Source organism: Pteropus alecto, unplaced genomic scaffold (genome assembly GCF_000325575.1).
Source record: "Pteropus alecto unplaced genomic scaffold, ASM32557v1 scaffold196, whole genome shotgun sequence".
NCBI lineage: Eukaryota > Metazoa > Chordata > Mammalia > Chiroptera > Pteropodidae > Pteropus > Pteropus alecto.
In genome coordinates this window covers 4469139-4479408 of record NW_006439717.1, presented here as the reverse complement: position 1 = coordinate 4479408, position 10270 = coordinate 4469139, and the positions used below count along the sequence as shown (strand labels likewise).

General features: G+C 37.0%; 1 pseudogene; it reads left to right on the top strand.

Annotated features, from left to right (window-relative positions):
- LOC107196010 overlaps positions 1–10011 on the top strand; it is a 42269-nt pseudogene extending 32258 nt beyond the window's left edge.
- Positions 10012–10270: the final 259 nt, after the last annotated feature.

The following is a 10270-nucleotide window of genomic DNA, read 5'->3' as shown; positions in this document are numbered from 1 at the left end:
GTAAACTCAAAGAGAAGAGCCAGGGACTTCTATTTTAATCCCTGTGTTTTCTTAATCAGATTGAGAAATTCAGTGCTTAAAGGCAAAGCTTCTCCAGTCCTCAGCATATGCAAATATGTCCATCTCACTCCCCTCCCCCACTGTCCTAGAGTACTCCTATGATCCCAAGAGAAGAGAGAGAAGAATTCAGTGAGATACAACTAGCATTGATGCGATACTTTCTTCTCCCACTCCACTCAGATTTGGCCCCTGAGCAACCTAAAACAGGTCATTCTGAAGAACCAGCAGAAGAAAACTGCAACTGTAACAGAATGAAGTGCTTGGCGTCTTCGATTCCATCTTGTTCAATCCTGCTTTCTTCCCATGGCCTTCAGGTTGATAACTTCTGCTTAGTCTTGCATTTAGACGTGCTAATCATTAGAGGAGTTCTGCTTGCTGCTTGAGTTTTATAAAAAGAGCCCCTTACCAGAAAGTGCCTTTCCTGAACAGATAAGGAAGTGTGTACAAAAATGACGATTGTTTATCAAAGATTTGCAGGAACCTCATGACTGGAGTCATATCAACTAGAGTCAACAGACAAAGAACAAATAAGTTTCACAATTTTCCTCAGACCGCTGCTGGCACCCAGATGTCTGTGGTCATCAAACACCTTTTGTCCCTCCTGTCTCCCACTTCTCTTGACATAAAAGAACCCTAAATTCTGAATTTCCTTAAAATGTTTCTTTAGGATGCCAGTCTGCAATCTTCTTGGTTTACTGGCTTTCTAAATAAAGTTACTTTCTTAGCCCCAACACCTTGTCACATGACATATTCCTATCGTGTGGCAAGCAGTACAAGCTTGGACTTGGTAACTAAGTATGGAGAACTTCTGCTAAAAAGAGGCTCCCTCCAGACTGTCTTACCTGATTTTATAGAAGTAACATAACTGCAAAATACTAAAATAAACTGCCCTTGATGTTCATACATTACTGAAAGTATTCTACAAAATGTTTTTAAAATTTTTATATTTAAAAAGAAAATAAAAAATACATGTTTTCAATAATTGAAAGGAGGGAGTGAAAAATTATTACATAGTTTCTTGTTCAAAGCAGAGGAGTATAGTAACTCAGCTCATAATTTTCTCCATATTCTATTAGGATCTAGCATTTTATAAATAGGAAAATTAAAAATAAGAGATTTCTCAATGCATAAGTGATAAAACCAGGGCTCTATCTCCAGAACTATTTTTCTCATTTTGGGGACCATTTTAGAACTTCAGCCTCACTCCCAATTACATAATTTTCACCCAGACTTTGTTCCCCAAATGAATATGACTATTAAGTATTAGGTTGCTCTCCTCTGAATTTGCCATTAAATTTTTCAAATTTTGGTCTAGACATCAGAGTATCAACTGACCTTTCGGTTCTGCTAGTCTATAAGTATGTTCTTATTTCTTATTGCTATGTTCTTATAGCAAGGATTTTATCTTTAGTTCAATCTATGCCTAGTGTTGACATTTTGATACATCTAGAAAACTTTGGTATGGCCCTGACTCAAGTCTAGTTTCACAGGGTCTGAGAAGCTTCCTAGAAAAGTGTTTACCTGAAGGGAAGAAGGAAGCAGGTATGACACACTGATAACAAAGCTTTTGTCATTGAAAGAGAATAAGAAGTTTGAGTACAACATAGTGGTTGTCACTCAAATTCATCTCCAGCCTGGATAGATGTCCAGAAAGAGAAAATGATAACTAAAAACTGAAAGAGCAGTTTCACGTAAAAGCTCTGAAAATGTTGGTGTATAGGCAGTGCTGATTGGGGACACCTCTAAGATATTATAACGCAAAAGAAAGAGAGGTGTTCCCCCGCCCCCTTGAACTTGAGTATATCAGCAATGATGCCTAGGGGAGCAGTGGCAGTGCTTACTAAAAGACTGTAGTGCCCAAAAGGATCATTGATACCTAATGGAGCAATAGCAGAGTCCCAAGAGGACATGACTGCTCGCAAGAACACATAAGATAGCCCTTTGGGTTTCCTAGAAATACTTGGTAGTGAACTTGAATCTACAAGTGGGTGAAAGAGCAAATTAAATTTATAACAATTTTATTTGTTATGTAATATATTTGTTATATCAATAAATATAAATAACATATTATAACTTTATAAATAATAACCTCATGACTAGCCAGACGCTAGAGAGGACTTGTAAATGCAGATTAAATTTTACCCTGCTTTAGCTTCTGTCAATTGAGTATTGGGACTACGGAGGGCGGAATGGGATGAGGGAAGATCTCCAAGAGGGTGACACATTCCCATGTCACATATCCTAAAGTTATTTAATAAAAATGTAATTGTAATATATGTAGCTGCCTACATCCACTAACTGTCAATGCAATTCCAGGGTTCTGTGCCCTGTTTTCTGTATCAGCTCCTCAGGGGTGATTGTATCTGACTCTTCATAAATACTTCCATGAAATGTTATTGTCAGGTTGTTTGTTTTCATTTTTAATGGATGAGCCACTTTTGTCCTAGGTTAATGAAGAACATGCTGTCCTACTGATTATTTTTTGAATTTGTGTATCTATCAAGTTAGGAAACTTTCACATTTTTGAAGGTTAGAGAAAGAGGTAGAAAGATCATGTGCTTGTTAAAGAAAATGGTTTTAGATATTTTAAAAATTAAAAATGCTTAGTTCTGGGCATTTACATGAGAACAAATGTAAAATTATAATGGGCAAGGTGAAGGTGGTTCAACATAGGTACATTATCTAAAATCACAAGTCAAAGTAACATCAAGATTGCGTGACCCTTTTGTCTAGTTTCATGGGAAAAGCATTAGATAAGCCCAGGTCTCATCTCTTAAGAGACATAGAAAGTTGTTTTCACCTAGGGCAAAATAATGAACATTCGCAGGCAAAACTGGAGAGTGAGAAGACCATTTAAAATAGTCTGAGTTTTTCAGGTTGTGTTTCAGAGGATTCTGTGTTTGGACAGAATTAGTGGGGGTCTAAGTTTATCTAACATGGGAGATATTGGTATTCTCTTAGCCTCTGAAGATAGAAGAAGAGCAATGAATGCAGAGGAAAAGATAATATTTGTAGGCAGACAAGATTCTGCCGACTGCCCATGTGGTACAATTATGAAACATTTAATAGATATTTTACTCTGTAATTTTATGGCACATAAATTGGTTAATATTGGCAAGTGTGTTATAATAATAGTAATTCTATTACTTAGTAACTATTGACCTTGAATCTGATACTTTGCTTTTCTGAGACTTAATTTCCCATCTGTAAAATGGGAAAAACTAGGTATTTTTTTTCCAAGTATCTTAGAATTGTGAGAATTAAAAGAGAAAATTTTTATGCAAGTTCCATATGAATGTAAAATACCTTTGATTAAAATTACATTTAACAAACACTTGATTAGTGTGTCTCCTACACAAACAAACATAAAGGCTCAGGACCTTCTGGCAAAGCAGTAGTAAGGAAGGAAAGGATGGAGGGAGAGAGGGGAGTAGAGAGGAAGCTGTGAAGGAAGTGTGGATGAAAAAGGGGCCACATACTAAACCTGAAAAGCTCAGGGGAAGCCTGAGTGGTGGGTCTTACAAACTCTGAGAACGAAAGTAACCACTTAGGATGGTCTGAACATTAAAATTCCTAACTAAAAGCAGGTCACGACAGGTAGTCACATCCTAGGCCCATAGCTTCCTCGACAAAAGTCCATCTCTATCTTAATGAACCTGTCTATTGCCTTTTTACATCTAAGATAACACACCCTTGAAATGTCAGAGTAATCCCCTTTTTTTCTGGATCACTCAGGGTACAAAGTCGCACCAGAGCAGGAGACCACAGGACCCATCATTGTTATCTTGTTGTTCTCTTACCAACTCTTTGTGCTGCAAATGCTAACTATCATGTACCCACCAATGTAAAAGAAGTACATGTCTCTCTGTTTTACTTTTTATCCAATCCCAGAGTTTGCCTTGCTTTGCTTTCTCCTGTTCCTTTAATCTGCCTCCGGTGGACTTCACGTAACCCTCCTTAGTCTCCCCCTCAGATTCTAATGTATAAAATAAGCTGCAAAATGGCCATTCTCTGGAGCATTTTTTCAATTTGTTCAGATTTTGCTTCCCAACAATTGTCATCTGTTTGGCTCAAATAAATTCATCAAAATTCTCTACAGATTTGGACGTTTCTTACCTTGACAGAAGGAAGGAAAGGAGGCAGAAAGGGGAAAAAAGGAATAAATCAGGCAATCGACTTTATGACATGTTTTCTCTTTAAAAAGAAAAAGAAAAGAACCAGATTTATGTTGAATTTAGTCAAATTAGTTCTTATGAATAGACATAACTTTATCCCCTAATGAGCTTCTATTTGAAAGACTAAATAAAATAAAAGAAAATTCTAATTCATTTGTCATAAGTTTAGAATCTTTAAAACAAGCAGAGGAAAAGCTGGTTTATAGTCTAGGGTTACTCTCTGTGAATATATTACACTAAGAAAATTAAAAGTAAACATAAATAAGGTAACATGTGGGAAAAGAAGTTTAAACCTCTTGAGAATAAACTTTTCAAGATGCCCTCAGGCCCCTTAGCAATATCATTTACATATAAATAATTGACGTCTAATTATACATCATTTTGATCTGTTCAAAAGCAGGTCCCAAAGAGCTGCTAGTAAGCAATGCTTTGTTTTACTAGTTCCAATTATTGTATTAATTAAAATGTAATTGGACAATCAAGCTCAGTTTCAATTAATTAATTAATTAACTAACATAATAGAAAACCAACGGTAAAAACAGTGCAATTTTGCAATTAAGACTTTCAATATCAGGTTAACTTTCTCAGGAAATGTGAATTATTGTGGTGTTCATGAAGTTGTATTTTCTTTCATATTTTGACCCCTTAGTTCCCAAATCTTTCACATGTGTAATCCTCCAACTTCCTATTCTCTAACTCTGTCAAATCACAATATTGACATGTTTACCTTTAGTGTCCTCATCCAAGCTCAACGTAGGTTTGTCTAACCAGTTTATGCATAAATATTTGAACTTCACCAAAATGTGTCATTTTGGCTGAATGATTTATGAAGAAGATAGAAATAAGAGTAACATGATGAGTTCCTAGTCATGCCCTGGTTTTTAGACACCAGAAGAACTAATATGAGAAGCTTGATTAATTTCCATAGCATTTTGCTAGTCTATTTAACTTTCTAATTCTTTTCATACATATAAAATGAGATTGGCCTAACAGTTGCTTTCTTTAGTAGTGTCAGGAATTCCTGGAAAGGGTCTAGGGAGTAAATCAGAAAAATTTCAGTTCTCTCTTGGCTTTTAATTAAAGTTTCTGATCTATTAAAGTGGAACAATGCTGTGTCTTGTCTGTGGCTTCATTACAGACAACCACTAATTCATCTGAGCATAAATCTTGCTATGATGCTTTGCATTGGTCAAAGTGAGAAGACAGGTGAAATAGGAGAAAGGGATTCTCAGCCAGGTAGTAGGCACTCAACACAAAGTGAAAACAGTGAAGTGGAAGCTGCAGCTCAGGGTGACCTTGCATATCAGTTTCCTTGGCCACCCCCATCCCAGCCAGTGCAGCCGCAAACTCTCTTCCCATAATGCCAACTCTTTCTTGCTCCCTTCCCTTCTTCATTGCTCCCAGGAAATGGTCACCTCCTGTTGACAAAAACCTCAATTTCGGGAGCCGCTTCAAATGTGTTTGAACATTTAAACACATAAAACCCTGACTCTCAAGTGAATGTTGGAAAGTTTTGGGAACATTTTTGGAGTTGTAGTACATTATGATGAGAAGACAGGAACCATGGCTTTCTTTTTCAATTTCTGCTTCCCACTCCCAGCATCCATTATGATATGCTGAGGTTCTGACAAATATTTGATGAAATAAAGAGAAATAATCTTGAAGTCACCACATAAAGAAGCCTTGCTCTTGAGTCTGATTTGTCAGGTGTCATCGTTCTAGTTCTCTCTCTTTGCCTTCTCATAAATCCTGTTCTTTCGATAAGTAGACTCCCTGTGGAAACTAAGTTACCAGGATGTTAATTCTTACGTTCTGTTGTAACCAAGATGGAAATAGATTCCTGGAAATTAAGACTGACTTGCATAAAAGTTTAAGTGTATTCTGAATCAGTCTGAAATTGAGGAGGCACTTGGCTAACCTCTGGAGGTGTAGAATCTGATATTTCATTAACATTTCCTGGTAGCTTTCTAAATGTTACTCTGCATTCAGGCAACAATACAGGAGTCCCACTACGGTTAATTTAAAACGCATCAAAACCAATGGTGGCTTTGCTAGAGTTAGACAAAAACATTAAGTTAGTTCCACATTGTGGTTTTCAAGACTTCAGCATCTAGTAATGATGGACTAGGCAATCTGTGCCAGCCCCAAGAAATGTCACTGAGGGCATCTAGAAAAAGATGGGCATGACATAAAAACCCTCTGCTTGAAAGCTCAGAGAGATAACAAACAATCAGGAATATGAGGCCAAGCTAGTCCAAGATATTGGCGAGAGAGAGTTTTTTTTTGCTGATTTTTTCCTGGGGACATTTCCTGGTGAGGCAGCTGCAGATTAGATAGAATTTTCACAACCTGAAGAGGGCAGATCAAAGGTGGACAATGATATGCCATCTGCATCTTGGATTGGGACCCCAAAAGGCTATTCCTCAGGAGAAAGGGGGAACCAGAAGTGTACTAGCCTCTCTGACTGCAGCATAGTTTCAAACTATTCATAATACCCAGAAAATTTCATTTTGAAATTAGATTAAAATGATCCCGGAATGTTGATGCTCCAGGGACTTGTAAAAGCAAATAAAAGTTCTCCTGGAGGAGTGTAATATTGTTCTATGCCTCAAATTGATTCTAGAAACTTTTTTTTTCAAATCAGAGTCACACACAGAATATAGCAAAACACACGAGGAGATAAGACAACATGATGGGGTCCAGTAGAAAAAGATAGACAACAAGAAGGAACATCCAGAGGCTCTAGATATCATATGGAAATTATCAGATACCTTGAATTTCAAAATTGTTAAAATTATTTAAAATTAATTTTATTTTAACAGAGTTATTGAGTACTTTCTAGGTAAATTCAGAAGTAGAAATATCAATAGGACATAGTTCTCACTTTCAGAGAATTTACAATATAGTCATGGAAAATATTGTATGCATTTTTCTTTTTTTTTTATTTAGTATTTTTATGTATAAAACAAATAGCCATACTAGGCCCTAAGAATAAAATAGCAAAAAAAAAAAAAAAAAAAAAAAGACAATAAAGGCAGTTTCTGTTCTGATTAAGTTTCCATGCAAGTGTAGGAAAGAAGCATTTATCAAAGAATGTCAATAATAAGTGCAAAACCAACATGTACTTCTCTGAAAAAACAACAAATTCTGCTATAAGGGTAAATGTTAGAAATAGGGAGAATAGACCAAGGTGAGGGAGTTGGAGACTCACCTGAGAACATGATGATCGAGCTGTGGAAGACACGATGAATTTCACTGACTTTATTTCTAAAATGACAACTTGAGTACATGTCTCCTTGACTTACACCCTTTAGCAACTCTGTGTCCAAAGTACGTTTCTTATAAGCATAAGATTCACTGCCTCTCTCAGTCCCCTCTTCAGCAAACCGAATTCTTAATATAAACTAGAAGGAGGGGTGGGAAAAAGAGGAGAAAGACTGCTTCTGACTCAATCAGATCTAATAAGGTGTTTGTTATTCTTCTTCACAGCAAATGCCTTCAATTTGGGAGCATTAAACAAATTTGGAGAGAACAAAAAATATTGTATTTAATATCCAGTCACTTTCAGTTTCCTAATTTTGACTAAAGACATTCATGATATGACTCCTGATTACCTCTCCCATCTTTCCAGGCTCCTATACTTCAGGCATCTTTTTTTTTTTTTTAATTAAGTTTACTGGGGTGACATTGGTTAATAAAATTATATAGATTTCAAGTGTACAATTCAATAACATGTTATATGTATATTGCATTGTGTGTTCAACACCCAAATTTAAATTTCCTTCCATCACTATATTTTTGATCCCCTTTACCCTTCTGTTATCTTCCTCTCTCCCAGCCCCTTCTTTCTGTTAACCACTAAATTGCTGTTCATGTCCATGAGTCTCTGTTTGTTTGTCTTAACTACTTGCAATATTCCAAACATGACTTGTTCTTTCATGCCTCCCCCAAACTATTGCCCCCAATCTGCTTAAAATCTCTGTTGTTCCCTCACTCAGTCAAGCCTTTTGTTCCCTCACTCAATCAAGCCAAATTTCTATTGACTTTTCCAGATGAAAATCTCTGCCCTTCTGGAGTTTAGAATCTCATTTCTACTATTCTAGAAGCTCCATGAGGGCAGAAGGTATATCTTATTTACTGCATGTTCCCAGACACAAACTAAGCAGCAGCAAGTATTGAATGGTAAATGAGTTAATGAAATAGGTGTTGTTAAAGGAAAAATACGGATATAAAGCTATCATCATGGGAACACAGAAGAGTGAGAGAGGAAGTGATATTTGTTCTAGGCTTTGAAGGAAGGTGCTATGAATTGAATTGTATCCTCTAAAAATTCATGTGTTGAAGTCCTAATCCCTAGTACTTCAGAATGTGACATTATTTGGACACAGGGTCATTGCAGATGTAATTCGTTAAGGCAAGGTCATACAGGAGTAGAGACCCATAATTGATATGATTGATGTACTTATAAGAAGAAGAAATTCGAACACAGACATGCACACAGGGAGAGCATCATGTGAAGATGAAGGTAGAGATCAGGGCAATGCAGCAGAAGCCAAAGAATGCCAAAGACTGCCAGCAAACCATCAGATGCTAGGAGAGAGGCATGTAACAGATTCTTCCTTACAGACCTCAGAAGAAACAAACCCTTCAGACACTGATTTCATACAGGTAGCCTTCAGGACTGTGAGACAACAAATTTCTGTTGCTTAAGCTAACTGGTTTGCAGTTCTTTATTACAACAGCCCTAGCAAACTAATACAGAAGGGAAAAGTTAATCGGGTAAATACAGAGGTGCACAATACAACTTGAACAAAACCTAGAGTGGGAAGACTGCTCACTGTATCCTGGGAACAGTTTCTATTCCTCAGGAGCGGGACAGAGAGATGTTGCATGGGCCAGGGGCCCGATATGCAGCAGAAGTCAAGATTATATCAGATGTTTGGAGCTCAATTGTTGGAGGACCTTGAATGTCAGGCTAAAAAGCTTGAGGGTTTTTTTAGATAATAGGGACATTTCATACATTGTTAAATTGAAGAGAATCTTATCAGCCACGATTCAATCATTTATTTAATCAACAAATACTTATTGAATTGTTATTACATTGTTCTAGGAATTGAGGATACAATAGAGGGAGAAAGATAATAAATGTATAAAACAAACAAATGTCAGATTGAGATAATTGTCATGAAGGGGAAAAGTCAGGGTAATAAGTGGGGAAAGATAAATATCTGTCAAATAATATTATATAATTTATTATATAATTTAAATTATATCATCTTAGTCAAATAATAATATAAAATATATCAATTGCTATGCTATCAATTGAAGAAAAATAAACCAGGATGAGGAGATAAAGAGTTCAGTAGAGTTTTCTAAGTTGGGCCCGTTGAAACAGCTCCTGGCAAGAAGGGTGGTGAGAAGGGTCATTTGCCAGCAACGAGGCAGTGACCAGAGAATACACCATCGATATTCATAAGCACATCCATGGAGTGGGTTACAAGTAGTATGCCTCTCATGCACTCAAAGAGATCCAGAAATTTGCCATGAAGGAGATGGAAACTCCAGACGTGTGCATTGACATCAGACTCAACAAAGTTGTCTGGGCCAAAGGAATAAGGAGTGCCCTGTGGCATATCCAGGTGTGGTTATCCAGAAAACATAATGAGAATAAAGGTACACCGAAAAAGCTCTATAAGTTGGTTATGTATGCATCTGTGACCACTTTCAAAAATCTACAAACAGTTAATGTGGATGAGAACTAACTGCTGATTGTTGACTAAAGTTATAAAACTGTAAAAAAAAAAAGTTTAATAAAGAGGAAGGGGGCAGAAAGGGGTGCATTATTTGAGGTGGGTGGCCGAAAACTCTGATAAATGGCATTTGAGATCAGCACGATGTGGGGAGCAAGCCAGGTTGTATTTGGAACCTCGTTAGCAGGCCTGGGTGGAGGAGTGGGGGCACGAGTGGGTGGTATTTGCTTTATGATGTTTGAGGGAACAACAGGGAAGCCATTGTAGCTGCCGGGCAGTAAGCAG